The sequence below is a fragment of the Papaver somniferum genome, chromosome 3, assembly GCF_003573695.1.
Source record: "Papaver somniferum cultivar HN1 chromosome 3, ASM357369v1, whole genome shotgun sequence".
NCBI lineage: Eukaryota > Viridiplantae > Streptophyta > Magnoliopsida > Ranunculales > Papaveraceae > Papaver > Papaver somniferum.
Window position 1 is genome coordinate 51,720,931 of NC_039360.1, and position 21,913 is coordinate 51,742,843.

Consider the following 21,913-nt stretch of genomic DNA (forward strand, 5'->3'; position numbering starts at 1 on the left):
ACTTTTTATTACTTTCGATTATTCCTATTCAGAAGGTTGTGTTGAAATTTAGTTTTCGATTATTTGGTGTAGATAAACATATTCGAACACCAAAAATTTCTTTTGTTTCCGATTATTTGTATTCGGTAAGGTTTAGTGGACTGGGGATTCCGATTGTTCGTAATCGGAAGCTAGTGGTTTACTCAACCAATCAAATATGGATATTCGGGAAAGGTGTATTTAGATTAACTTCCGATTATATAGTTTACTAACCTATTGTATTTTCTTCGCGTTGTTTAGGGATAGGCGAGGTAGAAAAGTCGAAGATGCAATTGTCTCAGATAGTGCAAGGAAGCAAAGGCGTCAGAACTTGACAGCTAGTGCAAGGAGAGCTAGGACTGCTAAAGCCGCTTCAAGTTCTCAAGATGGAACTAAACAAGCAAGTCAAGAAGGTGTTCAACCAAGTGCCCCTCAATCAGAACCAGTTCAAGAAGGTGTTCAACCATGTGCCTCTCAATCACAACCAGTTCAAGAAGGTGTTCAACCAAGTGCTCCACAATCACAAGCAGAAATTCAACTAGAAGCACCCGAATATAGAGTACCAGAAGTAGGAAAACCTAGTGGTGGGCAAGAAGAAGTAGAAGCCGAAAAGAAAAATCCTCCTCGAAAGAAAGCGAAACAGCTTGTCCCAAATGAACTGAAGATGAAGGATATTCCAGAAGGTGTAATCCTTGGGCTTCCGGAGGATGGAGGACAATTGTTATTTGGATGCAAAGACTCCTAGGCCAAAGAAATATATGAAACCGAGGTAATGATCGTATCCATTTTATTTAACTATTATGTTTTTCTTCGTAATACTTTAGGTTATTCTAATTTTTTTTGTTACTTGTCATGTGTTTAATAGTATCATTCTGATGCGGTTCGGTTGCTCAAACCAACCGCCGCACCAACTAAAATGCTGGATTGGCCTTTGTAGGATGAATGTGAAAGGTTCAAGACCATTATTGCAAATTCAGGGTTGGCTGATGTTGCGGAGAGACTTTATCCTGAGACCGACACCTTTCATATGCCGTTTGGGGAGATGACGATTACCCCAGATGATGTTGTGCAGATTGTTAGACTCCCTGTCCATGGCAAAGGTGTTAGGGATGAGTTCACAAAGCAGTTGGAATGGACCAAACTTTATGATCTAACTAAAAAGTGTTTGGGTTGGGATGAAGAAACATCTACAACTGAGTTCAAGAGATGCATGAAGTATAGAACTAGACAGTTCAACATTAGTACTATGATGGATATGTTCAAGGGAACCAAGGAAAAAGAAGAGAAAGGAACTTTAATCGATGAACAAGTCAACCACGCGGCCACCGCATATCTCCTATGTGTATTGGGATGTGTTATTTTCCCCAATACCAGTGAAAATCTGGTAGACGCCAACCTTTTACAACTTCTGGATCCTCTCGAGAAAGTGCATGAGTACTCTTGGGGCACGGCATGCCATGCGTGGTTGATGGAAGAGTTGAGAAAGGCGTCGAGGGTTGGAATTAGCCAAGTGGCCGGGAACGTGAGTCTACAACATGTATTGTTTATTAACTCTACATAGTTTTTTTTTTCTACCATTGAAGATTCAATTGCCTAATACTTGTAAAAATGACAATATAGGCATGGATCTACGACCACTTCCATATCTTGAAATTGGCCATTGAAAACCCGGCGTGGAAGAAAGGCGATCCTAGAGGAACAAAGTACGTCTTCGATGACAACCATTCTAGGACGAAGGAGCATCAGCTGATTCCTTTGAGGGAGGTTTTGGACTCACTGACATCCCAAGACATATGCTTTGATCCGTACAAGGAAGACCGAGCTGGTGGACATATCGCGGGTCGATCCGATTTGGCCCTTTATTTTGGACCGTTGTGGCACCCCACAGGATATATGATGTACAATGCCTCAAGGGTGATGCGACAACACGGTTTTGTACAAGGTATACCAAAGGAAGAAATCCATGGAAATTTCTCTTTGGTTCTGAAGGAGTGCACGTCTGATAAGGATTCTATCACGGTCGTTCACAAGAATAAACCATCCTGTAAATTACATTGGGATAGAAGGGCGCATTACTTGATCAACCTAGGAAGGCCATCCAATAAAGGTTTTGAAAATGCTCCCAACTATATGGAATGATACCTGATTGTTTCTCACATTCGTGTAATCCGTGATCTTAAACCAAAGCCAGCTTCGTACAAGAGTATCCTCAAAGTCAAACCTGTGGGTTATGAAAGATTGGTACGTATTTTTTTCTTAGTTTAGTTTAATATTATGGGTCAAAATAGAGTAATAACCGTTTGATGGTATGCTATGTTTTAAAGCAGAATGGCAGGTTCAAGAGTTTTCCCAAATGGTGCACTAATTGCATAAAATCCGGAGAGCCTGTGCCACTTGATAAGATAAGAAAGCACCAAGAGTTGATTGTTAACATTGACAATGAAGATTATGCATCTCAGTTTGGGGAAAAAGCCAAGCAACCTAAAAATATTGTGAAAAATAACTCGGGCGTCATCGAGCACTCAAGTTGATGAAACCAATGATAATGTTGGTCCAACTCGTCGCAAAGTCAAAGGAAAGAAATAGTAAACTCTCGATGTTGTAAACTCTCGATTTATTTCGTTCACTTTATGGATAACTTTGTTTATGCCGGATTGTGTCGTTTTCAAACAATGTGTCGGATTATGTCGTTTTCAAACAATGTGTCGGATTTTTAGTTGTTATGCTATGTTTATGGATTGTGAATAGTTCCTTGTATGGATTATGAATGATTATGTTGTTATGTTTATGCATTTAAGGATGACTCGCAAGCGAATCACATGAAGAGACATGAAACTGTTGAATTTTGGAACACAATCGGAAGCTAAGTTTATATATTAACCTAACGATTCTGGGGATTTTGCATTTTTTGGTCAGAATCGGAAGCTTTATATATTATTAACCTACCGATTCTGGGGATTTTTCAAAATATTTTGTCAGAATCGGAGTTTTTTAATATACTTTGCCTTCCGATTTTTCAGTGTAAAAAACATTTGTTTCCTGGAACCAAACAACACCATAATCGGGAGGTATATGTGCACCTTGACTTCCGAATAATAATAATCGGTAGGTTTAGTTTTTATTACCCTATCGATTATTATATGTAAAAAAACTTTGTTTCCTGGAACCAAACAACACCACAAATTGTGCACCTTGACTTCCGAATAATAATAATCGGTAGGTTTAGTTTTTATTACCCTCTCGATTATTCTATGTAAAAAAACTGTTTCCTGGAACCAAACAACACCATAATCGGAAAGAAAGTTGACTCATAACATAACCAAATATTACAATCGGTAGGTTGTTTAACAAAATAATCTACCGATTTCGTATAATCAGCTAGTTTTTATATTAATAATACTCTGATTACATCCATTACATAAAGTTCAAACGACCTTAACCTTACAATTTCGTCAAAAGCACCTAAATCCATACTCCTAATTGACCATAAAAGTATTAAAACAGATCATAACTTCCAGTGACCATAGAAATTGTCCCTCTTCATTTTGTAGCATCCTTCATGTTCAAATCGTTTCCCGTAGAGGTCCACATACTGGCGATCCGCAAGATTTCTCTGAAATTACGAATGAGTAACAAGTTAGTACTAACTTTTGTGAATGTTAATTGGAGTTACAGATATACTTACTCGTTTTTCATACGTCCACCAAGGAAAAGTGTTCCTAACAAACCGTTCCTCATCTTCAAGTTTGTCAATCTCCTTGTCGAGCGCATTCTTTCTCATCTTAATGTCATTGGATGATCTTCGAATTCGATTACCATCTAAGGCCTCAAATACCATTAAGATACAGTTCCATATCTGCTCTTCGGATTCCTTTGTGGAGCTTGTGAACACGATCATGACCAGTTACCACAACCCACGCTCTATAAATAGCCCAATCTTCTTCTTCGGCAAAAGCAATATCCATGTTTTTTGTTATGAAAATTAAAACTGAAGAGAGGAAAGAGTTTGGTGCAATTGGGGTGATAGATATGTCTTTATATAGGTTTAGGGTCCAACGACTCTTTTTGTTTTTCCCAAGAACTCCAACGGCCAATTTGACGAAAGTTGAACGTGGAGAAACCAATAATCGGTAGGTATTGTGTTTAGCATATTTACCGATTATGGTAGATTTCAAAATTTGAATTTGGGGAAACTTATAATCGGTAGGTTTTGTAATATATTTAACTCCCAATTAACTCTGCAACCAAAACACGAACCAAGTGGTTATGGATGGCTGTGTACACTCAAAACCTATGGAATATGGCAAGGGTTCGATCTGTGGCTCCTTATAATCGGTAGGTTGTTAAGTTGTATTCCCTTCCGATTATAGCAGGTTTCAAAATTCAATACATGAAGGATTTTAGAATAAACTCATTTTGGGGCAACTTATAATCGGTAGGTTTTGTAATATATTTAACTCCCGATTAACGCTGCATCCAAAACACGAACCAAATGGTTATGGCTGGCTGTGTACACTCAAAACCTATGGATATGGCAAGGGTTCGATCTGTGGCTCCTTATAATAGGTAGGTTTTTAAGTTGTGTTCCCTTCCGATTATAGCAGGTTTCAAAATTCAATACATGAAGGTGTTGATGGTGGTTTTAGGACCAGGGGTAAAACCGTATAACCTCACGTATAGCATGACGTCACCGGTGACACTAACACATTTATTAGAGCATTTAAAGCGCTTACACAAAAATTATCGGGGCACCTTTTTTAACGCTAAATTCGGGTTTCGATACACCAAACCCTAATTCCCGCACCACTGTGCCAGCAACATGCCAAACATGCCAGCCGCACCACCGTGCCAGCAGCATTCCACACATGCCAACTGCACCACCGTGCCAGCAGCATACCAGACATGCCAGCCGCAGCACCGTGCCAGCAGCATGCCAGACATGCCAGCCGCACCACCGTGCCAGTAGCATGCCACACATGCCAGCCACACCACCGTGCCAGCAGCATGACAGACATGCCAGACACGTCTCCACATCAAGGCATGCCAACCATGCCACATGTGCCAAACGCACATACCGCGCAATCTTCGCGCGCCAAAGCATGCCAACAATGCCACATGTGCCAAACGCATATACCACGCACTCTTTGCACGCTAAAGGCATACCATGCCAGCCGTACAATCAAAATCTAACCTTGGCCATACTGCCACCCCTTCCGAATTCTTCCTGGTTTTACCGTCGGGCCGTTTTATCCCCCTAAACAACTTCAAAACCTAAATATTCCCGCGCGAGGAGATGGAGAATTCTGTTTTGTGTCCGATAAAGGGGCGGACAGTCAAAATCCGAGTCCGTACGCAGATTCTATAGAGATTCTAGTAAAGGGCGCTAATTAGGGTTTCGGCGTGTCAAACCCTAAACCGCAAGCGCTTCCCTTGCAAGCGTTTCCCTTCCAAAGCGCTTCCCTTCCAAGCCACCACACGCGCCATTGGCACATGCCAAGAAACGCTTGCAACCTAGCATGCCAAGCCGTGCAAACCTATGGGCCAAGCCGCCACACGCGCCATTGGCACATGCCAAGCAACGCTTGCAACCTAGCATGCCAAGCCGTGCAAACCTAGGGGACAAGCAGCCACACGCGCCGTTGGCACAAGCCAAGCAACGCTTGCAACCTAGCATGCCAAGTCGTGAAAACCTAGGGGCCAAGCCGCCACACGCGCCGTTGGCACATGCCGAGCAACGCTTGCAACCTAGCATGTCAAGTCGTGCAAACCTAGGGGCCAAGCCGCCACACGCGCTGTTGGCACATGCCAAGCAACTCTTACAACCTAGCATGTCAAGCCGTGCAAACCTAGGGCCAAGATGCCACACGCGCCATTGGCACATGCCAAGCGACGCTTGCAACCTAGCATGCCAAGTCGTACAAACCTATGGCCAATCCGCCACACGCGCCATTGACACATGCCAAGCGACGCTTGCAACCTAGCATGCCAAGCCGTGCAAGCCTAGGGCCAAGCCTCCACACGCGCCATTGGCACATACCAAGCGACGCTTGCGACCTAGCATTCCAAGCCGTGCAAACCTAGGGCCAAGCCGCCACACGCGCCATTGGCACATGCCAAGCGACGCTTGCGACCTAGCATGCCAAGCCGTGCAAACGTAGGGCCAAGCCGCCACACGCGCCATTGGAACATGCCAAGCGACGCTTGCAACCTAGCATGCCAAGCCGTGCAAACCTAGTGCGAAGCCGCCACACGCGCCATTGGCACATGCCAAGCGACCCTTGCAACCTAGCATGCCAATCCGTGCAAACCTAGGGCCAAAGCCGCTACGCGCGCCATTGGCACATGCCATGCAACACTTGCATTTTGACATTACCACTTGCACCCGATGTGCATCCTACATCCAAGGCATTCCGCACAAGCCATTGGCACATGTCGTGCTACCGTTGCACTTTGGCATGCCGCGCCTACATCAAAGGCCATGATTTCTCTTAAGATGCAAAATCTCGACCGTCGAAGGTCGCCACTGAGCCGGCACATCTCTCAAGGTAAAAATATCAAACACCAACGACATGATACACGTTTTCCACGAAAACACTCGAGACATCAATACATGTCACAAACTGGGCGATGCTCTTTAGGGTTTTGGTTTGGCGGTTTACAGCGTGCGGCATACACAAATGCCCGTTTCAAGACAGTGTATTAAGAATAAAACGGTTAGTAAATGCAGGAAGTAATGGTGAAACGCTCTTTCATTATTGAACATCAATTCCATCAATACCATGCGTTACCACCTCTTCCCATTTAACTCATTTGTTTCATTTTCTTACGAGGCCAGAGTACGTTTCACTTAGACTTGTATAAATAGGTCTTACCTATTTCCACCAAGACAACAAGTTTTTGGTCAGGAGAAATACAATACTCTGAAAGGCAACTTTGCTAGCTTTCCCAAAAGCTTTCACCTTCTGATACACAAGTCAAGTAATACTCTTGCAGAACTGTTCTGGTCTCAACACTCTCTTCGCTTCCCTCCCTAAACCATCCCTTCTCCTTCTCTTTGTGGCCGAAGCAAATCCGGAACGACCATTTCTTGGTTTAGGCCGGATTTGTATAGATTGATATCTCGAATCTAAAGTACTCCCGTGCAGTACATTTGTTTAGGGTTTAGATTTGTTTCTCACTCACTTACCGGAATTACCAAAATCGGCAGAAACGATTTTCACCCATAAACAATTGGCGACCATAGTGGGAGATTGATCTTTCGGTTACAATGTCAGTTTTCAATCCTCGATCTCATACTTCGATCCAGACATCAGGACGGCATAAGCAAGCGATCTGTTTAGGGATCCACAACTCGACTACCAGACAACCTGGTTACCAGTCGCAGACCGCAAGAGACGGCTGGGGACTTGACAGAAACCGAAAGCGAACGATCCAGTCATGAAGTGACTCAAAACGACTGGGGACTTCCCACAATCGCGGCGATGCTTCCCACAAAACTCGATCTTACACACGGAGGATCCCCTTTTCATCAGGAGATCCGGGAAATCGAGTAAGTCTTGCCTAGACAGAATATATGGTTTATAATTTCAAGTTTTCACGAGAATGACAAAACCAATAGCCATGTTATGTTTCATCCCATGTCGTCTACCAACACGCAATGTTCACGATTCCATATCTTCCTGGGATGTTCGTATCACTTACAATCATAACCAAAAAACGGCATCATCCTAAAACGGTTCATCCCGAAATAAAATCCCCAAAACCCTCGTAGGTAACACTTGTTTATCAACCCAGAAGTCCAGAAAATCAAAACCATAAGCCAGGTGTTTCATTTGCCTTTCAAAAAAAAAAGAATTTCAGAAGACAGAAGTGCATCCAAAGGAAGCCATTCAACAGTGGTTTGCTCTTCTCGAAGAAGACGTCCTTCGTCATTTGGAGGACCGCCAGTTTCAGCTCCAACTCTTTGGACAGCCTTCCAACCTCCGTCTCTTGTTGTTTGACCACGTACGCAGAAGGACCTTCGGTCGCCTTGGCCTGCAACCTTGGATCTCAGAGAAACCCTAACGCCCAGTTTTCATGGAATCAGTTGCATGCGCATGTGTACCTACTTTGCATCATAACGATTACCAGTCACTATTCATGAGGTAGCTGACGCAACCACGGTAATATTCGAAGAGAAGAATAATATTTCTACAGGTTTATGGGAGGCGTACCTATGGCCAGGGTTTGCACCAACACAAGAAACGCTGGAGTACATACTTGGAATATGCTGGCCCGCTTTATTACTACCGCGCCACGCCAAGACAACGCCCACGCCGGAACCAGCGCCCACGCCAAGCCAGCGCCATGCCAAGCCAGCGTCCATGTCAAGCCAGCACTCGTTCCAACAAGATGCAGCGCTAACAACTTGCATCTTTCCAGGGCCAGCAACTTGCATCTTTTCCAGCGCGCTGACAGCTTGCGTCCTTCCAGCACTGGCAACTTGCGTCTTCCAGCGCTGACAACTTGCGTCCTTCCGGCACCGACAACTTGCGTCTTCCAGCGCTGACAACTTGCGTCCTTCCGACACCGGCAATTTACATCTTCCCAGCGCTAGCAGCTTACATCCTTCTAGTGTTGCACTTGAACGCCTCGTAGGGAATCAGCAATCCGATTCATCACACGTAAAGATCAGGAACGACTTCTTCAAAATCGAAGCAAAGAAAATCATCAAACCCCCTGAGTTCAGAAGACTCTCTTCTTGTCAAGAGACGCATGATTTCTGGGGACTTCGACCACAAAACTGTACAGTCCGTGATGAAACATTTATATGAGATTCTATGTTTCCCAAGGAACAACGTCAAGACATATTTTCATCCCTCGACCATACTGCATCCAGCCTTTTCCAACCAGAGAAATCGTCCCCAAATCCCAACCTCTCTTGGAGAGCACGATTGATAAATGGAACTGGGGACTCCTAACCACTGTCCGCTTGAAGTACGTCCAGCCTTACAACATACTGATTGACGCATCCTCTCCAGCGGCTCCTCTTCAATGTTCTCTTCAGCAGCCGCTCCGCTTTAACATTCGCTCCAACAGCCGCTCCGCTACAGCGTTCTTTCCATAAACTGCTCCAGGATCCGAAGCCGAAACTTCAGCGTTTGGCTTCCTAAGTTTCAACATCCTCTCCAAGAACCAAAGATGCTTCAACGCCGCTTCTTCCTGCAAAGGATCATACCACCGCGCTCCCCATGTCAAGGATCATGATCACAACCAGCCATTATTCCTAGTCATGGCCGCCTTTTAATCCATCCCGCCAAAACTCGTGATCATGGACAGTTTGCTCGCTAACACATCCAGCCAATCCTTTTACTTCCATGGATGCCCGTACAATTCTAGCCAACCTACCTTGTTACCACGACAATGCAGTCTCCTCTGACTACATCTGCTACCAAGAACTGTTGCCGCTCATTTGTTGATATCAGCCAAAGCTTCACCACAGCAGCAATCACTACAAAGATGGAAACATGTAAACCATACTTGGGGACTGAGGATATATACGGAATCCCTTCACTGTCAAAGCTCGGAAGACATAGTTAACCAAAAAGGCCATAGCCACAACAAGGTCATCTACTCTTCAAGAGTGCAGCGCAAGAATATCATCACCTCTCTGTATAGAAGACGCCTTCGATACTCTACGAGGCCGTGACGGATCCCAAGCCTGTCCAGAGGAAACAACTTCAGAAACTAAAGAAGAGCGCGACTTGGCACTGATCATCGCAGTCCATCCCGACGACCATCAAAGAATATTTCATCCATGTGATATTCAGAGCATCCCGGCATCACATCTAGAAGAGTACAATAAGATTGCATCAAATCTCGTGGACGTGGATTCAAGGCGATGTAATGAAAGTAAGCTACACATGGGGACTACCAGCGTGGGACGCTTTCACTCCCCTCAACCTGATTATGTATGATTTCAACATCATCGATGCCGAAGTTTTACGATCCGCAAGAATTTCTCAACATGAAGCCGTACATGTGCATCGAAGACTCCAAAAGCACACCACAAGGATACATTCACATATTCGGCCATGTCATCGGATTCAACAAGAAGATAACTGGGGACTGCTCACCGCATCATATTCCATATGAAAGTCCAAGATTCAGAAGCTGGTTCAAAGGATGTCTCCTGGTACAAAGTACTTGAAGACTTGATAGCAGCACATCGGCAACAGAATGTCTCTCAACTCATCTATTTCATCCTGTGGCTTCGGGAGATTTCTACCATACAATCATCCACGGCATATCATCATCCTGATCAGAAGGTCCAGACACTGAACAACCTAAAGTCAAGGATGGACCGACAACGCAACCACAACCTCCAAGGTTAGCCCTGACATGATTGCTGACGAGCGTATGTTTCATTCATTCATCCCAAGAATGCAATGGAGTTTGGTAAATTTTGGAATCCACTGGAGAGACACTGCGAACGAAAGCACGGACCCGGACGAGCAACAGAAAACAGAAGAGGGTCGATACCTCTTTCCATGCGAACAGAGTTTTTAGAGCTTGAACAGAATGAAGATTCCTTCTTGCTCCATGAACGGGAATAGGTGACTGGCGCGCGACTATGCCACCCCGGGCCCGCAACATCCCTCCTGACTTCTTCCTGATTTTCATTTTCGGGCCGTTTTCACCTCCTAAGCGAGCTCGAAACCTAAATATTCCCTCCTGGGAAGATAGAGAATTCTGTTTTGTGTCCAATAAAGGGGCGGACCGTCAAAATCCGAGTCTGTACGCGGATTGTACAATGATTCTAGCAAAGGGCGCTAATCAGGGTTGCGGCGTGTCAAACCCTAAACCGCAAGAGTTTCCTTCCAAAGCGCTTCCCTTACCAGCGCCATGCCTTGCAAAGATATTTACAGAGCGTCCCACACCCGTTCCATGCCCGTCAGTGCTAATGGGTCCCCTTCATGCCAAGTCCATGCTAGCAGCTCCGCCTCGCGTTCCAAAGCCTAGCCCTGAAGACACCCAGTCATACAGGGATTTGCGCAAAGCTACCAGATGAAAGGATTGCGGATGCTACCTACCTCTAAAAAAAGATTTTTGAATAAGGAAAGAATTCCCTGTTAAAGCCGCGCATGAAGAAAGGAGATCGGGCCCACAAGAGCAAGCCTTGCCACTCTCAAGACATCCGCGCTTTCCTTTCCAGTGCCAGTCTTGCCAATGCTCTACGTCATCTTTTCACTACACCATATTCTGCGATTCGCAACTAAAATTCGTAACCAACATGTTGCCGTTACGAATTCGTAACCGGAAATATCAGTTACGAAAATTTAGTAACAGCAGCTGTTTGGTTACGAAATTTTACTAGTTTAGTGACGGCCCAGCCCGGGTTACGATTAGTAACTGCTGAAAAAAAATCGTAAGAAAGAACCGTGTGCAGAGTAACACTCGGTAATACCCTCCTGAGTAGCGTGTGAATGAACCGTGTACATTTTCCCCCCCTTTACATACACCGCAGAAATGTTATCTTCTTCTCTCTTCAGTCTTCTCTCCCAAAAACTCCATCTCCATTTATTTCTCCCGTCTCCATGTCAGTTTCTTAACTGAGCTCTTCTTAACTCCATCTCAACTACTCTCTGTTGTGCATTATTTGCCGTCATTAACCTCCATCGATCTAGATCCGCCAATAATTATTTGGTAAGATTGATAATTAGGTTATCTTCTTTTAGGATTTTGATAATTAGGTTTTGATTTTAATTAGGTTTTGATATCTCTGCACGATTGATAATTAGGTCATCTTTCTTTTTGGGTTTTGATACCTCTGCAAGATTATTAGGTCATCTTTCTTTTAGGGTTTTGATAATTAGGTTTTGATTTTAATGATTCTCATTTATTTTACTGCAGGTAGAAGCACTAATCTGGGATTATTTTACTGCAGCTGTTTGTGAAACAATAACCCAGGTATTATCCCTTTTCATGCCTTTGTTTTATTCATTGGGTTTAATTTTTAGGTCAGTTGGTTGTAACTGAGATTTGGAGAATTTTGAATACTTGAAGTTTGAAGATTTGGAATGATGTTTTTATCATACTAAATCGTGTCGTTCCTATCGGAATGTTTGATGAGAGCTAGAGAACTCTCTTTCATTTGAGTAAGTCATTTGCTTAAGAAGAAAGGAATTGATTCTCTCATATGAAAGTGAGTGCACCAGCACTCTCTAGATTCCAGTTTGTATGGGCTTAGATGACTTATTCTAGTTTTGGTTGAGTTGGGACAGCTAGGAAACGTGTTGATTATATTCGTTAAGTTGCTATGTTTTACTATTATCTGAATTTTTTTCTTCAATAAGTGTCATAATGAACTTCAAGTGTGAGATTTTTGAGCTTCTTGGTTGGGATAAAATGCTAGTTACAACAGCTATCCATGATGAGTACTGGATTTCGCATTAGTGTGTGTTGTTGTGACATATGATTTGGGTTTATCATTGCAGAATAAATGGATGATTATAACTTCACAATGTTGAATAATGTACAATATCCTAAAAGAGCTTCAAAGTCGATACATTTAAAAATTTTGGCTAATGTTGTTCTGTATCTTTAGTATTTGCAGAGCCAGGAGAGGATTCTTTTGGCAAGAGCCAAACAGAAAAGAAGCAGCGGTACGGAATCTGTTAAGGTAGTAACCTAAATTCCAGTTTGTATGTTCCATAAATATGCTCATCATGATTTGAAATTTTACTTCATGTTAAGGTAGTTTTTTAAGTCTAAATGAACAAAAGTTAGGAAGTTTTGTTTTGATATTGACTGATTCTCAGTGAGCATGGTGATAACATTCCTAGTGGTTATTCGCAAAAGCTACTTGTAGCTCATTCTCTCTTCTTTGAGGAGATGTTTCTGTCGCTAACTTGCAGGGCTTCGGCAACCCTGTATCACTAGGACTAAGTTATTTTATTTGGTTGATTATAATAGAAGTTGGTATTAGCATGATTATATTAGTCTGTATGTTAAGTTGTGTATAAATAAGTCTGGTTTTATGTACTCTGTGAGCATGATGATAACAGTCCTAGTGGTGATTCGCAAAAGCTACTTGTAGCTCATTCTCTCTTCTTTGAGGGGATGTTTCTATCGCTAACTTGCAGGGCTTAGGCAACCCTGTACCACTAAGACTAAGTTATTTTATTTGGTTGATTATAATAGAAGGTGGTATTAGCATGATTATATTAGTATGTATGTTAAGTTGTGTATAAATAAGTCTGGTTTTATGTACTCTGTGAGCATGATGATAACAGTCCTAGTGGTGATTTACAAAAGCTACTTGTAGCTCATTCTCTCTTCTTTGAGGGGATGTTTCTGTCGCTAACTTGCTGGGCTTCAGAAATCCTGTACCACTAGGACTAAGTTATTTTATTTAGTTGATTGTAACTGAGATTTGGATTTTCAATTTTTTACACGAATATAGATTTTTTTTTGAATCATATGCTAAGGGAAACTTGCAAATACATATGTGCAAGCCCCTGCGTAACTACGTCTTGATCATGGGAGCATAGATATCATTTAGTTATTACAGTTGTAGTTGCCTGAATGTTAACATAGATATCATTTAGGTATCAATGGTTGATAAAGGCTGGATGAAATGTGCGCGTACTTCTGTTCAATACTTAGAAGGTGTAAGATCATTTATAGAGTTTGTGCGTGAAAATGCTGGTGGCAGGACGAAGTTCTCATGTCCTTGTAACAGTTGTAAGAATGGTAAAGGACCTATGTCTCTAGGTGAAATTGATTATCATTTGGTCAAGAATGGTATTCAGTTGACCTATACATTGTGGCGTTTCCATGGGGAGAAGTCACATGAAGGTAAACCCAGAAGTGATAATGTAGGAGTTACAGTTGACAACGTAGGAATTGGAGACAATCTAGGAAATTCAGCTGACAATGTAGAAGTTTTTGCTAAGAACAATGTAGAAGATTTTGCTGAGAACGTTAATCCCGCTTGTAGTGTAGATGAGAATGTTGGCATACACGGTAGGGTTCACGAGGAGACTAGTAGTATCAAGAAAAAAAGATATTTTTATGAGCGTGCTAGAGAACCTTTATATCCCTCATGTTCTAAGGAAAAGACACCATTGTATGCTGCTATTAAACTAAATAACATAAAAACCCAATATGGGTTTTCTGACAATGGTGTCACTGCACTCTTAGAATTGTTTAAGGAGTTGCTTCCTGATGGAAATACACTGCCATGTAAGTTCCATGATGTAAAAAATTTGATACAAGAAATGGGGATGGACTACATAACCTATGATGCATGCATCAATGATTGTATTTTATACTGGAAGGATCATGCATCATTGGTTAAGTGTCCTGTGTTTCAAGAACCTAGGTATGAGAAGGTCTTTAATGACTAGAGGAAGCTTACGCAAGTTGCTCGCAAGACATTAAGACATTTTCCATTGATAAAAAGGCCGCAAAGGTTATATAGTGTACCATGGATAGCAGAGGAAATGTATTGGCATTCCAGAGCACAGTCAGATGGAAACCTTATGCGTCATCCAGTCGATTCTTCAGCCTGGCGATCTGCGGATAATTTTTCACCGGAGTTAGCCAAGGAACCAAGGAATGTAACATTAGGGATATCAACTGATGGTTTCAAACCGAATGGGTGTTTTGGTCCTAGTCACAGTTGTTGGCCTGTAATTATTTGTCCGTACAACCTGCCTCCTTCGTTGTGCATGAAATGAGAGTTTGCAATGTTATGTTTGATCATATCATGCCCAAGAGCACCAGGGAAAGATATAGAAGTGTTTTCTGTGGTGTAAGTACGAAGTTTGTGAAGAAATGAAGTGTTTCAGAATTTAATGTTCCGTATCTTTTATTGATTTATAATGTGGTTCAGTTTGATATGCTCATTTTACTTTGGATTACCGTAAGTTCAGTTTTCGTAGATAGAAATTAGTTGTTCATCTTTTGCTGTGTGGTATAGATATTTTATGATTGTTGTACTGCTAGTATTTTCCATAATGTATGATGTAACTTCAAGGTTTGCTTTTCTCATAAAATCCACTTATCTGGCATGCGAAAGTCATATCTCAAGATATCCTTCGACCCTGTTCAACATTTGAACTACTTCATTTCTTAGAACTACTTCATTTCTTAGAAAAAATTTGTAATGTGTGATTGCTTACAAGTCCGGGAGCTTTATTTCTTAGTAGTATTCTTTGTATGTTTTATGTTGCGTCGATATGGTATGCGAGAGTGTGTGAAACTCTATTTCTAAAAGCATTGATTTCTTGTTTGCAGGTGAAGCAGTTATAAAGAATGTCGAGGACAAGCTGATATTGAATAAAGAAACAAGTGGATCCAGGTAAACTTATTGGTATGCTGGAACTCTTAGATTTTTGGATGATAAGTCATCTGCCTATACTTAGCAGTTATGGCACTTCTATATTTAGCAGTTACGGCTCATGAACACAACAGAAATTGGATTGAATGACTTCTTTTGAATGTTGAAATGTTAAATTGGATTTAATGACTTCTTTTGAATGTTGAAATGTTTGAATTGGATTGTATTGTAACAATTCCAGGGGATAGGGTACCTGCAGGGTAAAATGAAAGGGATGGAACATTAATATTGACCAGGTCAATAAAGACTGACTTTTTTTTTGTTACAAAAGGATTCGTAACGGCAAAAAAGTGTTACGAATTTTTACCAGGATAGTAGGAGTCAGTCAACGTTCACATGGTCAAACAATTAGTAACCCTGGTAAAAAATTAGTAACGGAAAATCCTTGGTTACTAAAATTTTACCAGAACATTGAAGTCGATCAACATAGACTTAGTCAATTTATTTGTAACCGCGGAAATTTTTTCGAAACGGTCCTGTGTTGGTTACGAATTTTAATTTCGTAACGGTCGCACGTTGGTTACGAAATCAGTCACAACCCCAAATTCTTAACGGCAACATGCAGGTTACGAATATTTGTCACACCCTATTTTGAAACGGTTTTTGTGCTTCACAACCCCATTTCGTGGCTGAAATAGTGGGTTACAAAATGCAAAATATGGTGTAGGATTTGCAACACCACGCGCCTTTCATGTTAATCCCATCTAATGCCAACGCTCCGCGCCAGCCAGGACAATCCGCGCTTTCCATGCCTACGCCTTACCAGTGGACCATGTCAGAGCCTTGCCGGCAACCTACGTTTCCCCTTGCCGCGCTTCCCTCGTCGACGCCATGCTTTTCCAAGCGGCCCACGCCCATTCTTAGCCCATTGGTGCTGACAAATCCCTTTCATGCCAAGTCTATGCTAGCAGCTTCGCCTCGCGTCCCAAAGCCTGGCCCCAAAGACACCTAGTCATACTGGGATTCGTGCAAAGCTACCAGATGCAAGTATTGCGGATTCTTCTTACATCTCGAAAAAGGTCATACAAATATCCTCAGCCCTATTTCATGACTTACTGTCTCAGTTCTATCTTCGTCTGTCACCATCTTATGCTTACCTCGCAACAAGGCCCATGTTACAAGCTAAGCAGGGGACTTAATGTTGATGATGGTTTTAGGACCAGGGGTAAAACCGTAAAACCTCACATATAGCATGACGTCACCGGTGACACTAACACATTTATTAGAGCATTTAACGCGCTTACACAAAAATTACTGGGGCACCTTTTTTAACGCTAAATTCGGGTTTCGATACACCAAACCCTAATTCCCGCACCACCGTGCCAGACGTATGCCAGACATGCCAGCCGCACCACCATGCCAGCAACATGCCACACATGCCAGCCCCGTCTCCACACCAAGGCATGCCAACCATGCCACATGTTCCAAACGCACATACCGCGCAATCTTCGCGCGCCAAGGCATGCCAACCATGCCACATGTGCCAAACGCACATACCACGCACTCTTTGCACGCCAAAGGCATGCCATGCCAGCTGTACAACCAAAATATAACATTGGCCATACTGCCACCCCTTCCGAATTCTTCCTGGTTTTACTGTCGGGCCGTTTTAGCCCCCTAAACAACTTCAAAACCTAAATATTCCCGCGCTAGGAGATGGAGAATTCTGTTTTGTGTCCGATAAAGGGGCGGACAGTCAAAATCATAGTACGTACGCGGATTCTACAGCGATTCTAGTAAAGGGCGCTAATTAGGGTTTCGGCGTGTCAAACCCTAAGCCGCAAGCGCTTCCCTTGCAAGCGTTTCCCTTCCAAAGCTCTTCCCTTCCAAGCCGCCACACGCGCCATTGGCACATGCCAAGCAATACTTGAAACCTAGCATGCCAAGTCGTGCAAACCCAGGGGCCAAGCCGCCACACGCGTCATTGGCACATGCCAAGCCGTGCAAACCTAGGGGCCAAGACGCCACATGCGCCGTTGGCACATGCCAAGCAACGCTTGAAACCTAGCATGCCAAGCCGTGCAAACCTATAGGCCAAGCCGCCACACGCGCCATTGGCACATGCCAAGCAACGCTTGCAACCTAGCATGCCAAGCCGCCACACGCGCCGTTGGCACATGCCAAGCAACGCTTGCAACCTTGCATGGCAAGCCGTGCAAACCTAGGGCCAAGCCGCCACACGTGCCATTGGCACATGCCAAGCGACGCTTGCAACCTAGCATTCCAAGGCGTGCAAACCTAGGGCCAAGCCGCCACACGCGCATTGGCACATGCAAAGCGATGCTTGCGACCTAGCATGCCAAGCCGTGCAAGCCTAGGGTCAAGCCGCCACACGCGCCATTGGCACATACCAAGTGATGCTTACGACCTAGCATGCCAAGCCGTGCAAGCCTAGGGCCAAGCCGCCACACGCGCCATTGGCACATCCCAAGTGACGCTGCGACCTAACATGCTAAGTCGTGCAAACCTAGGGCCAAGCCGCCACACGCGCCATTGGCACATGCCAACCGACGCATGCGACCTAGCATGCCAAGCCGTGAAAACCTAGGGACAAGCCGCCAGACGCACCATTGGCACAGGCCAAGCGAAACTTGCAACCTAGCATGCCAAGTCGTGCAAAGCTAGTGCCAAGCCTCCACACGCGTTATTGGCACATGCCAAGCGACCCTTTCAACCTAGCATGCCAAGACGTGCGAACCTAAGGACAAAGCCGCTACGCGTGCCATTGGCACATGCCATGCAACACTTGCATTTTGGCATTACCACCTGCACCCGATGTGCAACCTACAGCCAAGGAATTCCGCCACAAGCCATTGGCACATGTCGTGAAACCCTTGCACTTTGGCATGTCGTGCGTACATCAAAGGACACGATTTCTCTTAAGATGCAAAATCTCGACCGTCGAAGGTCGCCACTGAGCCGGCACATCTCTCAAGCTCAACTTATCAAACACCAGCGACATGCTACACGTTTTTCAAGAAAACACTCGAGACATCAATACATGTCACAAACTGGGGGATGATCTTTAGGGTTTTTGTTTGGCGGTTTACAGCATGCGGCATACACAAATGCCCGTTTCAAGACAGTGTATTAAGAATAAAACGGTTAGTAAATGCAGGAAATAATGGTGAAACGCTCTTTCATTATGGAACATCAATTCCATCAAATTCCATCAATACCAGGCGTTACCACCTCTTCCCATTTAACTCATCTGTTTCTTTTTCTTACGGGGCCAGAGTACGTTTCACTTAGACTTGTATAAATAGGTCTTACATATTTCCACCAAGACAACAAGTTTTTGGTCAGGAGAAATACAATACTCAGAAAGGCAACTTTGCTAGCTTTCCCCAAAGCTTTCACCTTCTGATACAAGTCAAGTAATACTCTTCCAGAACTGTTCTGGTCTCAACACTCTCTTCGCTTCCCTCCCTAAACCAGCCCTTCTCCTTCTCTTTGTGACCGAAGCAAATCCGGAACGGCTATTTCTTGGTTTAGTCCGGAGTTGTACAGATTGATCTCTCGATTCTAAAGTACTCCCGTGCAGTACATTTTTATAGGGTTTAGATCTGTTTCTCACTCACTTACCGGAATTACCAAAATCGGCAGAAACGATTTTCACCCATAAACATAAGGATTTAGAAAAAAACTCAATTTGGGGCAACTTATAATCGGTAGGTTTTGTAATATATTTAACTCCCGATTAACGCTGCATCCAAAACACGAACCAAGTGGTTATGGCTGGATGTGTACACTCAAAACCTATGGAATATGGCAAGGGTTCGATCTGTGGCTCCTTATAATCGGTAGGTTGTTAAGTTGTATTCCCTTCCGATTAAAGCAGGTTTCAAAATTCAATACATGAAGGATTTTAGAAAAAAACTCATTTTGGGGCAACTTATAATCGGTAGTCATATATGTTGGATAACTTACCGACTATAAAAGGGATTATTAGCCGAAGTATCTACACTATAATCGGTAGGTATAGTTTCAATTTAACATACCGATTTACCTCTAACCTACCGATTATGGTGTAGGCTCCCGATTATATAAGGGCATATTGGCCATTTCGAAAAATCAGAGATAAGGGATAGCTTAGAATTACGTTTGGGTGACCTTTTTGTCTTTTAGTGTCGCCCCTAATTCCTTTTGGGTCGCCCCTAAAAATGCTAGGCAAATTAATCTCTAGTTAATGCAATGATTTTGGGAAACTCGTCAATGTTTCATAGGGTTGTTTAACACGCACAGTGGCGGAGCTATGTATGTACTAGTGAGGAATTTTAACAACTGAATGAGCAAAACAAGATTGCAGGAATCTTGGGAAAGAATATCATGGGAAGTTGGGAACGGTGTTGGAGAATATTAAGTACATTGATGGAGAATATCAAGGATATTGACAAGATATCGTCTATCTTAATTAGTAATAATACTTTTTCCATATATTTGTTTACCGTTAGGAGAACTTCCTTTTAGGTTCTAGATTACCCAAGTTAGCGTTCTCTGTTATGGAGAGTTAGTACATATCTGTAAATATAATTATCCTATATTGTAATTCACAATAAAACACTGCAATACAATTATCTCTTCTTCCTAGTTTCTCTTCATATCTATTTCTTCATGGTATCTCGAGCAGGACTCGATCCTGTTTCGTGAGTTTTTTGTTTCTTTGTTTATTTTTTATTTTTTGGTTGAAAACTTCAACCAAAAATGTCTCAGAGTGAAGCTAACACTAATGGGAGATTGTCATCGGTATTGCTTAACGAGAAAAATTATGTTCTTTGGTCGCGTATAGTGACTTTGGCTCTTGGTGGAAAGAATAAATTGGGTTTTATTAACGGAAAAACAATTTGTCCTTCATCTAAAGAAGAACCGAAATATGAAGACTGGATTTCAGATGATCAAACAGTTAGAACTTGGATTCTCAATTCCATGGAAGCACCTATTGCTGAAATTTTCTCATTTTCTGATTCAGCCAAAGAATTGTGGGAAGTTGTAGCTGGGCTATATGGTAGTCAAAACAATGCAGCTCGCATATTTGAGTTGAAGCGTGAAATCGCTATGGAAAATCAAGATGAAAAATCTTTTACCGAACACCTTGGGAATCTTAAAAGGATTGGGATGAACTTGATATGTATCGTCCACATACCACTGATGCAAAAGTTCTTTTAAAAAGGGCTGAAGAAGATAAAAAAATTTCATTGCTCAATAGCTTGAAACCAGATTATGAGAATCTCAAAAGTAACGTGCTTATGAATGCTGATACTCCTAAATTATCAAGTATTTGTGCTATGATTCAAAGAGAAGAAACTCGCAAGAAATCAATGAGTTTTGACTCCAAAAATGTTTTTGAGAAAGGAGAAACAAGTGCCCTTCTTGTGGAGAAAGAAGACAAGCGACGGTTTTCGGGTACGGACAGAGGTAAGCAAGTTTATAAAAACAAAAAGGAGAATTTCCATTGTGATCATTGCAAGAAAACTGGGCATACCGTAGATCGTTGTTGGGTTCTACATCCACATCTCAAAAATAATTTCAATAAAAATAGAAAAGATCATGCCGCAGTAGCCGATGGTTCTTTCTCGATAAATGATTTGGCGAAACTTCTACTATAACAAATGAGTAAGTCTGCTCCTTCTGATTCTTCTTAAACCCATGCTTCAGGTAACTTTCATGCTTATCTTACTTCATTATCTAAAGTGATTAATTCTTGGATAATTGATTCAGGAGCCACTGATCACATGGCTAATAACACAACAGATGTATATGATTTCATTCCTAATACTGGGAAACATGATGTTTTTGTAGCTAACGTTGCTACTGTGCCGGTGCTAGGGAGTGGAAAAATTAATTTCTTTCCAGAAAATTCCGCTTCTAATGTTCTAGTTGTGCCATCTTTTCCGGTTCAATTGTTATCCGTCGGAAAAATTACAAGATCTTTAAATTGTGATGTTATTTTCTCACCAACTTCTGTGGTATTTCAGGATCGAAAAACGAAGAAGGCGATTGGTGAAGGAATATATTCTAACGGACTTTACTTATTCAATCCTACTGATAAAGCATGTCATACAGAAAATTTGGTTGAGAACCATATTATGAATAAACGCCTTGGGTATCCATCAGCTCGTGTTTTAACTAAACTTTTTCCTTCTATTTCTTTAGAGGCTGGTGTATGTGATGTTTGTCAATTTTCTAAGCAAACTAGATTTCCATTTAATAATTCGTTATCTGTGTCTGCTAAATCTTTCGAACTTATTCACTCTGATTTATGGTCTTCACCTATTGAATCGTACGATGGTAATAAGTATTTTGTTATATTTTTTGATGATTATTCTCGTAGTACTTGGATATATCTACTAAAATCAAAAGCTGATGTTTTTTCAACTTTCAAAGTTTTTCATAACATGTTGACTAACCAGTTTGGTGCAAAGATAAAAAAAAATCGAAGTGATAATGGAACCGAATATTGTAAGGGTCTCTTGCCTAAATATCTTAGTGACCATGGCATTATACAACAAA